Source organism: Lactuca serriola, chromosome 8, assembly GCF_051521515.1.
Source record: "Lactuca serriola cultivar US96UC23 chromosome 8, Lser_US96UC23_V15, whole genome shotgun sequence".
NCBI lineage: Eukaryota > Viridiplantae > Streptophyta > Magnoliopsida > Asterales > Asteraceae > Lactuca > Lactuca serriola.
This window is the reverse complement of record NC_136415.1, coordinates 131,039,827-131,055,254: the sequence shown is the minus strand read 5'-3', so window position 1 is coordinate 131,055,254 and position 15,428 is coordinate 131,039,827.

Here is a 15,428-nt window from a genome sequence, read left to right as displayed (position 1 = left end):
ATCATGGCGAATGGTTCATGGACAACTGACCCGATAGAAATCAAAAAGGAAGCTGTAAAATTCTCCGAGATGAAATTCTATGAAAAATGGCCAAATAGACCCTCTTTCATACACCCTAGTTTTCGTAAACTTTCGGAATCAGACACTAGATTCCTTGAGGGAGAGTTCTCTTTGGAGGAGATAAAAAACGTAGTATGGGCATGTGGTGGTGATAAGTCCCCGGGACCGGACGGGTTTACCTTTAATTTTTTCAAAAAATATTGGGACTTGCTTCGTGATGACATTTGGGGTTTGGTAAAGCACTTTGAAGTTGGTGGTAAATTCTCAAGAGGATGCAATTCCTCTTTCATCTCCCTTGCAGCCAAATCAAAAGATCCGTTGACTTTCGACCTATCAGCCTGATTGGTTTATTATACAAAATAATTGCTAAATTGTTGGCAATTAGGTTAAAAAAAGTTTTTGGAAGTGTTATTAATGAGGTGCAATCAACCTATGTTGAAGGCAAAAATATTCTGGAGGGGCCGTTAATAGTCAATGAGCTATGCTCTTGGTCAAAGAATAAAAAACGGAAGATGCTCCTTTTCAAAGCAGACTTCAACAAGGCTTTTGACTCGGTGAATTGGAATTTCCTTGACTCAATTATGGATCAAATGAAGTTTGGTGAGAAATGGAGAAAGTGGATCCGAAATTGCCTGGAGTCTGGGAGAGCATCGGTAATCATCAATGGAAGTCCAACCACTGAATTCACAATGTCTAGGGGAGTTAGGCAGGGAGACCCTCTCTCTCCCTTCCTCTTCATTCTTGCTATGGAAGGTCTTAACCTAGCGATGAAGACGACAGTGGATATAGGGGTGTTCGATGGGTTAAAACTCCAAAACTCTAACATTTGTTTATCCCACTTATTTTATGTAGATGACGCACTCTTTATAGGTGAATGGTCGAGGAGAAACATTGCTAATCTGACTCGTATTCTGAGATGCTTCTATGTTTCATCTAGGCTGAAAGTGAATTTCAGAAAATCGACAGTGTTTGGGATTGGAGCTTCCGACTCGGAAATCTTGAACTGGTCCTCTCCCCTTGGTTATAAACCATCGACGCTACCGTTTACCTATCTTGGAATCCCAGTTGGCGGAAACATGAATTTAAAAAGCGCATGGAGGCCGATAATTGATAAATTCCAATCAAAATTGTCAGTGTGGAAAGCTAAAACGTTGAGCTTTGGTGGCAGAATTACGCTTGCGAAGGCGGTGCTTGGCAACCTCCCGATATATTACATGTCCATCTTTGTTGTCCCTCATGGAGTCATTGACATTCTTGAAAAAATAAGGAGAAAATTTATCTGGAATAGAGAATACGGGAGAAAAAGCATTTGCTGGGTGAAGTGGGAAAAGATCACGGCCCCAAAAAAGGTGGGGTGTATTGGGCTTGGCTCAATTAAATCTCTTAATCTCTCCTTGGTCACTAAATGGTTATGGAAACTAAAAAATGACAATTCTGCCCTCTGGGCAAAAGTGATCAACTGCTTACATGGATTATCGGGAAGACACTGGACTGTGTTTGGCAACTACTCGATCACAGGGTCTGGAAAAACATCATGAAGTCTAGTAGGAGCTTGGCTAATCTCAACATTGATCGTAATGAGGTTGTTTCATGGAATCCGGAGATAAACAAATGGGTCTCTAGTTTTTCGTCTGAGAATCAATTCATTGTCAGTTTGTTACGAGAACGAATCGAGTTGGCGAGTCATATTGTTAGTGATGGGCCCTTTGACTAGTGCAAAGTGATCCCATACAAGATTCTATGTTTCATATGGAGGGCCAAGCAGGAAAGAATTCTAGTTGCTATGACACTTAGTCAAAGGGGAGTTACTCTTCCTGTCACTATATGTAGTATATGTAATGCTGGAGAGGAAACTAGTGATCACACATTGATTTTATGTCATATTGCAAAATCAATGATGGAATTGATACTATCTTGGTGTGAAATCAGAGGCGAATGCTTTACATCGGTGAAAGATATGATCCTTTTTATCTCTCGATGGTCCAGGTGTAGAAAGAAACAAAGCTTACTAAATGTAATTCTTTGCAGAGCTTTATGGGGTATTTGGACAGCTAGAAACAAGTGGATCTTTGATAAAATTCCAACAAATCCGGCGAGTATTGTAGAAAGAATAAAGGTTACTACTTTCTCTTGGTGCAAGCATAGAGGTTCGGGAAAATTGACCGGAGAGTGTGGAACATTAATCCTTTCTTTTGCTTGTAATTTGCTCGTTTTTTTTTTTTTTTTTTTTTTTTTTTTTTTCGCTTTTCGTTGTACTCTTTTCCCATCATCTTGATGGGGTTTTAATATATTTGTTGTTTTCCAAAAAAGAGAGGCTACGAAAATATATCTATTTACATTTTCTATGTCCCTAAATTTCATAAATCCTTTCGAAGTTTAAGTAATATTCCTTCGGTATGCTCTTCTCCATGATTAACAAATCTAACTATTGCTAAACATCGAATTTGAAATTGAGATTAAGGTTTACATGGGTTTTTTTTACGATTTATGATATTTATAATGTGGGTTGATCTTTTATAATAACTAGTAAAAAATACCGGGCTTCGTCCTGGGTCGTTTTTTTAGTATTATGTTATAACATATTTTACAAAGATTGCCGAACTTCAATTTATTGTTTTAAATTGGCCAATCACAATTCAAAGTCCATCAATTTGTTATCACACATTCATGACTACTAATGTAATTAAAAGTTTCAATTTTGTAGTTTATCAATCAATCCAAATGAAATAGAGATGTTTGGCTCAACCCATAAAAATATTAATAAATAAAAATAAAGGATTGTACTTTCATTTAATCTGTAAATTACTAATCTCATGATCGAAATGACAATGTACTTTACTCTAACCTGAAAGGAAATTAACCTCTCTCTTGAAATTATAAACCGTTATCTTGGCATCCTCCATTTTAGCCCTCAAATTCAATGGAGAAATCCACATTTATCCCATGAGACTTGTTTCGGTTTCAAATGGAAGTACATTGGAAGTACTGGTTCACATTTTTGTGGTTTTAGAAAAATGAATACTAAAACTTGAATTGAATATAAAGATAGTTTAGATGTATTGTACATTTGTACATAAAAAGAAATTGGAGTTGGGTAGAAAAACACAAACCATTATTTGGAATCGGAGAGGACAAAAGGCTAAATTGAGAGTTTTTAGATTAAAATAATAGACCACCCATGCAGTACAAATAACTAACCAATGTAGTGTTACCACAATCAACTTTTAAGGAGAATCCATCCTTGAAGGCAAGCCCACGACCTCACATCACAACAAACCAACTAATAAAATAACATACAAATCAAAATTCAAAACATATTATCTACAAAAGATACAAAAGAAACCAGTTAAGAAGACTTAGGGTGCGTTTAATTGCGGAAAAATGGTCTGTTTTTCGAAAAAAAATTCCAAGAAAAATGAGAATTTTGAAAACGCGTTTAGTTCGTCTATTTTTCTAAATTTTTTACGGAAAATGAAATTTTTTCGTTTTCTAAAATTACAAAGAAGTTAGAAATTTTTGGAAAACCGATAATCATTGTTTTCCACATTTTTCTAATTCCAAAATTTTTCTAAAATATAAACACCCACTCCCACCCCATCCACCTCTACCTACCATCACCTTAACACCCCCAACCCACCACACCTACCCCATCCAGTTCTACCCACCCTCACCTTAACACTCCCAACCCACCACATCCTTACCTACCTACATTCACTCTCAAGCCCATCCCCAAACACACACACACACACACACCAACTCCCACAAACACACACCCACACCCACAAACACACACATACACACCCCCACAAACACCCCTACAAACACACACACACCCACCTTATCATCACCACCACCGTCGCCACCCCGTTGCCACCACCAGAACCACCGTCACTATCATCGACACCACCACTCCCCCCGCCGCTGCCCCCACCATCGCCACCGTCCCCACGCCCACGCCCACCCTACCACCGCTATCGTTTTCTAAAAATGAAAACCGATAGAAAAATACACATCTAAACATGTTTTCTAATTTTCTAAAACTGAAAATGAAAAATGAATAAGTTTTAACTAAACGCGTTTTCTAAATTTTCCAATGAAAACCGGAAACAGAAAACGGAATATGAAAAGGGAAAACGAAAAATAGAAAATAAAAATTGTTTATCTGTAACTAAACGCAAACTTAACATTAGATTAAGAAAACTTAATCCAAACAAAACTTTTAAAAATCACTTAAAACGTCTTTTTTGAGCAATTAACGACCTCAAAATTGAAAACCAAAACAACTTTGTCATTTATAAGTGAACAATCATTTGAACTATTAAAAAAAAAGACAATTCAACTATTTTGTTTAAATTACCAATTTAGCTATGTTGGTATTAAAATAAGAATAAACTTCCAAGTAAAGGATTAGATCTATAATCTTTTTAAGAAACCCTATATATAAATTTATTTTTCACCGTATATGAACTTGAAATTATATATACCTTCATCTGGACCCCCGACCTTCTTGACCCTATATATTTGATGAAGCAAACCAAGAACTTAAATTTAGTAAAAAATCATTTTCATGATAAAATACAAAATTAACTACTCGATACTATAAATGATATTGTGTTTCTTGAATAAAGAAAGTAACCACCTGGAGATGCTTCTTGACATAAAAGATGTTAAGGCCATCAATATTCATAAAATCAAAAACTTATTTTGACATCATTCCTACATCGTGAAGTTTGAAAGCAAATTAAGTTTCAATATATAATTAAATCAATAACATAAATCATATATGAAATGTCACTTTTTACAAAAAATTCATTATTAAGGAGGCACTCTTTAAAAATTTTGCATTATTCATTCAACATTGTGTTGATTAATCACACACTAGGATGATGTTACCTCTACAAATTTAGAGCCAAACCAGCCGTCTAGCCCAAAGAAAGAGCAACAAGACACTTGATCAAATTATCCTTGTAAAATAAGTACCAGAATGTTACTATAAAAGTTGATGTTCATCCCAGCCAACACCTTGAGGAGATCTTGAAACTTATAAACTTATCAAAGGGAGAATTATAATCAATCAAAAGAATAAGAATAAGAGTAAGAATGCTTACCTGTTACTTTTCAATTCTCTCAACCACCATAGATAATTGTTTTCCATGCTGACTTTTGTAAGGTCGACCTTATAATCTGATGACTCAAGTACTAATGTACGCTGACCATTTACTCTAGCACTAGCGCCGACGCCAACGTGTGATCACTTGTGCTAGTGTATTTACTTTGTATTTTATAATTATAGTAATAGTAGTTGTCTTTTAATTGATCTTTAATCTTAGTGATTAGGATCAGTTTGTTTACTTAGATTAGATTCAATCCCCTTAATGTCGGGATTGATAGTTACTAGGTTTACGATATAGTTGTGTACCCGGGTTGTTCTCATTGCAACCTTAATTGTCGCTTTGTGTTGATTCTCTTTGTAAGAATCATTTCTTAGTGAAAACATCTTTGTGATAACTTTGTTATTTGATTTTTCTTGTTTATATTTGATCTACGAACCTTCAAGTGGTATCAGAGCAGGTTTTTTGATACATTCAAGATATCATGTCTTCTTTATCCCAATACCATCCTAAATCCTTAGCAGCAAACACAATTCCATTGTTCGATAAAAATAATTTTGCCATGTGGAAGACAAAAGCTTTGGTTTTTCTTGAAACCATGGACTATGACATGCTAGACATCGTCAATCACGGTCCACATGTTCCCATGTACCAACCCATGCTTGATAATGCACCCGTTGTTGGATTGAAGTAGAAACCAAAGACAAACTATGATGAAGAAGATAAAAGACTCATAAGTCTAGATGTGAAAGAAAGAGACGTCATTGGAAATTCTCTTTCTTACCACATTTATCACCTGGTTCAGTACTGTGAATTTGCACAAGAAATTATGGAGGCACTGACAATTTCCTACAAAGGCACTGTAGAAGTTTAAGCAACACAAATCAACAACTTGAATAAGAGATATGAGCACTTATTTGCTCAATAAGGTGAGACACTAACTCAAATCTTTAACATTTTTAACTGTTTGGTTAATGATATGCACATATTGGGCACCACTAAACACTTGTCTCAGTTGGTGCTAAAGTTCTTGGATTACTTAGGCAAAAATTGGGAACATTACGCTAACGTTCTCAAGAACAACGAGGAGATCAAAACCATGGATCTAAACTCACTATTTGGCAATATGTGTAACTATAAAGAAACCAAGGCTCTTTGTAAAGACATCATGAAGGACCCCAACAAGGAAAAATCTGTGGCTTTGTTCTCAAGAAAGGAGATATCTGTCAGTGACTTTGAAGCATCAGATCAACATAAAACTTTTGATGATGTTTACTTAGATGAGTTAGTTGCAAGCACTACACTCATTGTTAAACGCTATGAAGAAAGCAGGTCGAGTGGGTGTAAGAAGTTTCAGTCTAGAGGAAGCATCTCATTAGCGAGAAAGATTGTCGTTGACAGAAAGGTTGATGGAAAATGCTTCAACTGTGGAAGCACTGATCACCTTTCCAGGTAATGCAAGGTAAAAAAAGCATTGCAACAAAAAGCTATGAAGTGATGTACAAGAAGTTGTTGGTTCATATAAAGAAAGAAAACATTCCTCTTCCAAAAGCACTTGTTGCCAACAGGAGAAAACTGAGGAATGAGTAGATAAATAAGAGTTTTCTGAAGATGAGGAGTCAAAAGGGAAGTGTCTAATGGCTCGCATCGATGTATTTGACACTAAGGAGTCTAGTATCAGTTCCAAACACATTTGATGCTGATCTTTCTCAAGCTGTCAGCGACTCAAAAATGTAAGACTGGGACTCTTCTTCCATGTATCAAGTTAAGAAATTTGTCAATTACTTCTCTAATGAAAAAGTTAACATGTTTGATTATTTGCGTTTTGATCATGAAAAATCTAACTCAGAAAAGTTCATACTTAAATCAAAGATTAAGGCTTTAAAGGAAAAATTGATTGTCGTTGAAAATTCTCACACTTTTGAATAAAGAAAACACAAATATGTCTTTATCAAACAAATTCTTCTTCACTGAAAAGGAAAAATCTGATGAACTTGCCAAAAAGTTACAACTTGTAGTTCATAATTGGGCACATTCACATTTCAAGTTAAAGAAAACAATAAACACTCAAATTCTTGATCCATGTGAGAAAATTCTTGGTGACAATATTGATGATGTTGTAAAAATACTCGAACATATTGAATCTGAACAAAATTTTGATGCCACTTAAGATCTTGGAAAGGACTTTAAAACTATATTTCTTAGTGCCACATGTATAAATCAAATTTTAATTGACAAACATTGTGTCACTGACTTATATGGACACAGTGAATGTAAATCTCACTTGTCCGCTCTTGATCCTTCACAACAGCCTCCAAATTGTGTATATATGTTGCCTTCAACTAAATCTTTCAAAATATCCCATTTCAAATGGTGAATTTCACTTGGTGAATGAAATTCTTAGTGAATTTCCTTAATGCACAGTAAGTGAAGTTGACACTAACTATCTTTAAACTACTTCTGACACTGATGAGTCTTCCAAATCATCAACGTGTAGTGACAGTGTTTCTTCACAGTGCAACGTATCTGGTTCCAGAAAAAATAAAGGGTTATTAATTTAAATGAACACGATTCCACTCTATGGAAGCCAAATTTTAAAAGAAATCAAAACTCATGTTTTAAAAGGATAAATACTAGAATCGGGGTATGTTATCGTTATAGAGACCCTTCACACAAGGTCAACGAGTACACATTTGAAGAGAATACTAAACGTGCTGACAACATCATAGTTCAAAATAACAAATGGATAAAAAAGGAAAATTCTCTAAATTGTCTTCCTAATGAATGCTATAATATTTTCCCTCTAAGAGACCCATTGAAAAATGGGTTAGTGTGCGTTAATGTGTGCTTTAGTACTGCAGGGTCAAGAGCATATTCGATACGTAGACAATGGATGCTCGAGACATTTGACATGATTTAAGTCTCTCCTGGATGATTGTGTGAAGAAAGATGGCCCTGCAATAACATATAAAGAACAAACAACAAAGTTATCACAAAGTTATTTTCACTAAGAAATGATTTTCACAAAGAGAATCAGCACAAAGCGGCGATTAGGGTTGCAATGAGAACAACTCGAGTACACAAATGTACCATCCCAAAGTTCATAGATATTTAAAATTTTCAAAAACAACCCAATAACCATAAAATGTCTACAAAAAAAACATTGTTTCTAAAGTATAATCATAATTAGGCTATCCCAAGATCCAATATCATAAAAACAGGAAGATGTGCACGATCATGCCATTGCTTTCCCACGATCCTCTAAAGTACCTGAAACAACGAACTGAAACTGTAAGTCAATGCTTAGTGAGTTACCCCAAGGTACCACCACACAACATAAAAAAAACAACATGAATACATGAGCCTTCAGCATGACTGGACCGCCTCGTAGTCTTACAAACTATCTGGACCGCTCTCAAAGCCTTCGGCCTGAATGGACCGCCTCACAGGCCTTTTGTCTATCCAGGCCGCCCTGGGTGTCTTGTCCTTCAGCACAAAGCAGGACCACCTCAACCCAACACAAACCATAACATGTTGACATATGCAATAACAAACAATAATCAACAAACACATGTAGTCCTACAGATCTACCAGTCTAATCACATAACCACTGAACACATATCTCAACATAATAGTACACAACGAAACTTGATATCTAATCCAATGGGATGGACTTGGTGCGTTCGAATCATAAGTACAGTGAATAAGACTCACCTTTTAGTCTGAACAAATAGTTGAATAAGTCTTTGCTCTGAATATCATCTCTACCCGACACCTATGCATCAAATAGTGACTAATATCAAGTACAAATCAAAATACCCCAAATACCCAACTTGGTCAAATCCTGGTCCAAATCAAAAGTCAAACTGGTCAACAGATTTGAGTACACCCAGCATATTCGGTTGGTATACATGGTGTACATGAGGCTTGACCAAATCACAAAGTGTTGACTCAGTACCCCTAGCGTACGCGACTGAGTCCTTTCCTTCTTGTTAAGAGTTTAATCCTTAAGCTCTTTTGCTCATAATCTAGATCTAGTCCTAAACTAACGTCCTTAACCATAAAGTTTCCAACTTTATGGTCTTGGATGGCCAATAAGTGCCTAATAATAAAAACCCTAACTACTCAACCCATTAAGACCTTGTAACTCATGCATGGAAGGAAACTAACAATCAATACTGCATTTTTTATGCTTATAGATGCTTCAAAACGTCTGAGAGGAAAACTTATATGTATTAGAGTAATCTATACTCATAATACCAGGATTATGGGACCAAAAGAACACCATTTCATGCCTAAACAATATCTAATCAACACTTAATCAAGTTCAGAGCTTTTTACCTCCAAATGATGCCAAAATATGATATGATTCTGGATCCAAAGTTTTCCACTTCTCCAAGATCATCTTCTATTCTTCCTTCCTCCTTTAAGGTCACCAAAATGCACTATAAGGCTCACAAATGCTCTCAAATGGATTCGGGTTTGCAAAGTGGTCAAAATAGGGCTGGAGGGTGATGAAAGGAAAATGATATGGGAGTTAAGGATGTTCAAATAGGGTCCATACCCTTAATATTAGAGTTTGGGATTTACGCATGTACGCCCAACATACACATGCTCTGCCCAAAATTACGAAAATCCCACTATGGGCCAATTTTGCAATTAAATCACATCCAAGGGCTAAAATGCAAATAATTCTCATACTTAGGGTTTAAAATGGAAATACATCAATATCAAGATGTTACAATTCTACCCTAATTGAACTAGACTTCGTCCTCGAAGTTCGCTGCTATGAACAACTTAGGGCAATGCTCTCACATCTATTTCTCGGGTTCCCACATCCATTCGGAACCCTTCTGATGTTTCCACTGAACCTTGACCAAAGACACCACCTTGTTGCGCAAGACCTTCATCTTCCGATCCAAAATGTCACTGGTCTCTCAACATAATTTAGGCGATCATCAACATGAATATCATCCCAAGGAAAAACCGCTGAATCATCATCCATACACACATTCGAAGCTGAGACACATGCAAGGTGTTGTGAATCTAACTGAGCTCCTCATGCAAATCTTATCGGTAAGTTACCTTGTCGACCCTTGAAATCACTCGAAATGGAAAAATATACCGGGGCCCCAACTTTCCCCTATTCCTGAAGCCTATTAAACCCTTCCAGGGCGATACCTTCAACAAAACCATGTCACCGACCTAAAACTCCAACTCAGATCGACGCTTGTCGACATAACTCTTTTGCCGACTCTGGGCTGTCTGCAGTCTATGTATAATCTGTTGTATAAGCTCTATCACCTGAAGGACTACCTCAATCCTTACCATGACTCTATGACCAATCTCTCCCCAACAAATTGTGGTACAACACTTCCTCCCATAGAGGAGCTCGAATGGCGGCACACCAATACTGTAGTGATAGCTATTGTTGTAAAAAAAACTCAGCTATAGGAAGGTAGGAGTCCCAAATCACACTAAAATCTATGACACAAGCTCTCAACTTGTCCTCATGTATCTGAATGGTTCAGTCACTCTGAATGTCAGTTTGTGGATGATAAGCAGTGCTAAGATGCAACCTTGTACCTAGTTTCTCATGGAACTTCTACAAAAAATGAGATGTGAAGTGAACATATCGATATGATACAATGGATAATGGAATACCATGCCGAGCAACAATCTCACGTACATATAAATCTGCAAATTTCTCAGCCGAAGAGCTCTCTTGAATGGCTAGAAAGTGGGCGCACTTGGTCAGACGGTCCATTATAACCCATATCGCGTAGAATCCCTTAGCGTCCGACGTAACCTGGTGATGAAATCCATAGTAATATGTTACCATTTCCACATGGGAACTGCTAATCGCTATATCTTGCCATGCGATCTCTGGTGATCGGCCTTGACCATACAACATGTCAAGCACCTCTCAACATACCAGGCTATCTCCCTCTTCATGCATGACCACCAATAACTAAGTCTCAAATCTCGATACATTTTGGTGGCTCCAGGGTGTATCGAAAATCTGGACTTGTGTGCCTCCTCCAACACAATCTGTTTGGTCCCACCAAAGTCTGGAACCTACACCCGACCATACCGGGTCAATAATCCAGGACTGTCAGTAGCAAACCTGCCAATCTCACCCCTCAGTCTCTTATGTTTCCAATTATCCTTCTTGACTCTCTCGGCTTGCACCTACTTAATCAAATCAAGTAGCGAAGAATCAATTAAAATCAACAGAAGAACTATCCAATTTGCGGCTCAGGGCATCGGCGACCACATTCGCTTTCCCGAGGTGATACAGAATCTTGCAGTCATAATCCTTGACTACGTCAAGCCATCTGCGATGTCTCATGTATAGATTAGGCTGATCCACGAGATATCTCAAACTCTTGTGGTCCGTGTAGATGGTACATTGAACCCCATATAGATAATGTCGCCAAATCTTGAGGGTAAACACCACCACCCCCAACTCCAAATCATGTCTCACATACCAACCCTCGTGCGACTTCAGCTGCCCAAAAGCATATGCAATGACTCTCTTATTCTGCATAAGCAACGCTCCCAAACCTGTGATAGATGCATCACAATACACAAAAAAATCCTCAACACCCTCAGGGAGGGTTAACACTGGGGCCTTACACAACTTCTGTCTCAATGTCTCGAACGCAACCTGCTGCTCAAGCCCCAACGGAAAACCACACACTTCCTTGTCAAATGAGTGAGGGGTACCACAATCTTGGAGAATTCTTGAATAAATCTCCGATAATACCCAACTAATCCCAAAAAACTCCTGACCTCCGAGAGAGACTTCGAAACATCCCACTGCATCACAACCTCAATCTTGGCCGGATCGACCAAAATCTCGTTTTGGTTAATGAGATGCCCCAAGAACTAGACTAACACTTTGAGAACTTGGCATACAATTGTTCTCGCCTCACGACTCCCAGAAGCTCTAGAAGGTGCTCCTCATGTTGCTCCCTACTTTTGGAATACACCAAGATATTATCATTGAAAGCAATGACCAATTGATCGAGCATCGGCCTACATACCCGATTCATCAAATCCATAAATGTTGCAGGCACATTGGTGAGCCTAAATGACATCACAACGAACTCGTAATGACCCTTACGAGTCTGAAACGTGGACTTCTCCACATTCTGCTTGTTGGATTAGGTGTCTAAGCCCATAACTATAATTGCTATGTACTTGAATTGATAGCAGCACAGTCCTTTTGGGTTGCCCTCAAACCTAGCAACCGGACAAGGAAATTATGAAAGGAGAGATATTGATTTATTATAAGATTAATAAATTAATATAAATGATTTATTAATATGAGATTAATATATTGATTAGAAATCATAATGTTTAATTAATAGTTAGCCATAAATTAATCTGAATTAATTTTGGGGTTAAAAGTATTAATTATAAAGTGTAGGGACTAGTTTGCAATTATCAGATAGTTGAGTGGAAGGCTCTAGAACCTCATTGGAGGGAGGTGGACGAAATCTATAGGGGAAACCCTAAGTATTTCATCCAAGGGGCTTTGGATAAGGCCTTTGGATTAGCTTAGGCCCCAAGCAAAGGAGTATTAGGGTTTTCCCAAAACCCTAGATCCCTCAGCTATATAAGGAGCCTCCCAGCTCCTAAATTCGGCCACTCCTACCTTGGAAGAAACCCTAGGCCAATTTTTGCATACCCTACCCTCTCTCCTTCAAGGTTTCTTCTTGCTAGTTCTTGGGTGTGATTCCATTAGAGGCATTACATTTGTGGTGTTAGGCTTCCAAGAAGATCAAGTTCAAGAGGATTATCAATTGTTTACTATAACAATTGAAAGGTATGTAACTCTTAAACCCTAGTTAGTTATTTTCAAAAATATCCTCTCTCCTTTAGGGTTCTTGTTTGCAATTCAAAGTTATATGTTCAATAGTTAAAACATAGATCCAAAGTAGGTTGCATGAACTTAGGAATTGTTTTCTAGTTTATTTGTTTTACCCATAACCCAATAGTGGTATCAGATCGATTGGTTTTGTTTAAATTGAATAGCTATAATAGTTGAATTGCAAATTAGGGTTTATAGCCATTAAACCCTAAAGGCCAAGATTTTCTATTTTTGGGTTTTGGTTCATAGGGTTTTCGAAAAACCCTAGCCTCCATGAACCCTAATCAAAATTAGGGTTAGGGTTTTGGAAACCCTAGCCTCCTCCCTTAAAATTTCGAAATTTGCTAGTCCCTTTTTAAGTTTCTTTGTTTTGGATAATAGTTGCCTTATTGGATAATTGAGAAAAATAAGGAAAGTATCCTATTCCCTAATTTTCGAAATCTAGAGGGATTTGGATTAGGATGAAATTAATTGTTTAATTTAATTAGATAATCATTACAAGATTTAATTAATTAATTAAAAGTTAATTAATAGATAAATATTAAATCTAGTTATTTGGTTTATTTTAAATTTAAATTAAAAGTTTAATTTTCGAAAATTTTAAGATAAACCCCAAAGTTTTAAAAAGTTTAAAACACACCTTATATATGTATTATAATTACAAGTTAAATATTATATATGTATAAGGCTATGGTCAGTCAAATCGCTAGTATGCCTCATTCACAAAGCTAATCTATAAGGGGGGTATAAGGAAACTGCCTATAAAATGGTAGTTGAATGGGTGTCCACTCTCACCCACCGCTTCCTTGATTAGTTGAGGGTTGTTAGCAGAACGGATTTGATAGAACAACTACATCTCATTAAAAGTATAATGTTATTAAAGAAAGTACTAGAACATTATTTTACAAAATCCTAACTCTGGCTACTTTAGGAAAAATGTGAGAAGTATGCTAATCCATGAAATTGCACATTATTCTTCATTGGTCGTTAATGGAGTGTGTGTGGATTACCAGCACACTAATAGGCACTAATAAAGAGTAGTAATGGGTATCTCATAATTATCATTTTGATGACGCTTGTGTGGTTTACCGGCACCTCAATAGTTAATGATAAAGACAACGAGGTTACCAAACACATTTGCATGGTTATTCACATATAGTTTGTGATCCTTGGCATCCCAGTCACAAATAGAAGAGAATAATCTGAGATTAAAACATGCCGTTGAATAGTTTCAATGTATCTCAAAAGGAATTAGGAATTTCACTTCGTTTATTTTTTCTAATGGTGGAATTGGTGAATCGTCATTCACCTACCTTTATAAGATTTAAACTTGGATCTCAGCATCCCATTTCTAAGTTGTAAATCTTAATAGTTTGATCCTAACCTTGATATGATATCTTTGGGTTATTATATTGAGGTGTCTGAAATCTAACTAAAACTATCTTTCTTTTCAGATGTCTACTCCTGGAAACACTTCTGCTCCGTCATCCTCCAGCCACAACTTCTCTTTACTCAACATTTGCTCCAAAGTCGTTATTGATGGCTCTAACTATAACGATTGGATGCGTAACATCAAAATGGCGCTTCGATTTGAGGACAAAGAATATGTCCTTGAAAAGGAGCTCAAAGAACTTGATGAGTCCAAAGCCACTCCTGAAGAGTATGCTGCTTACAAGAAGCACTATGATGATGCTACCAAAGTGGCATGCATCATGGTCGCAACCATGTCCCCATAACTGCAAAGGTACTATGAGGACTACTGGCCTTTTGAGATGAACAAGTACCTTATGGAAAAGTACCATAAGCGAGCTCGTCAAGAAAAATTTGAAGTAGTCAAGTCACTCATGACTTGCAAGATGAAATAAGGGGAGTCGGTTGTATCTCATGTGCAAAGAATGCAACGCTACATAGAGCGTTTGGTCAAGATCAACATTCACTTTGATGAGGAATTGGCCATTGACATGGTCTTGAACTCATTGCCCGATTGTTATGGTCAGTTTATCCTAACTTACCATTTGAACAACACTGAGCAGACACTGGCCCAATTGCACAACTTGTTGCAGATTGCTGAAGCAAGTATGAAGGGTAAAAGTATAGCCTCCACTCCTGCAAGTGCTCCTGTCTTAGCTATTGGACAGGGAAAGGGGAAAAAGAGGAAAGGTCCTCCTAAGCAAAACTGGAAGGGAAAAGTCCAAGTTGGGTCATCTAGCAGTGGCCCAAAGGCTAAGCCCAGTGCTACCATTCCCCATGTTTCTGATCCAAAGGATGCTATTTTCTTTTATTGCAATCAAAAAGAGCATTGGAAGAGAACCTGCCCACAATATCTGCAGGATATCAAAGATGGCAAAGTGAAGCCATCTTCGATAGGTATTTACACT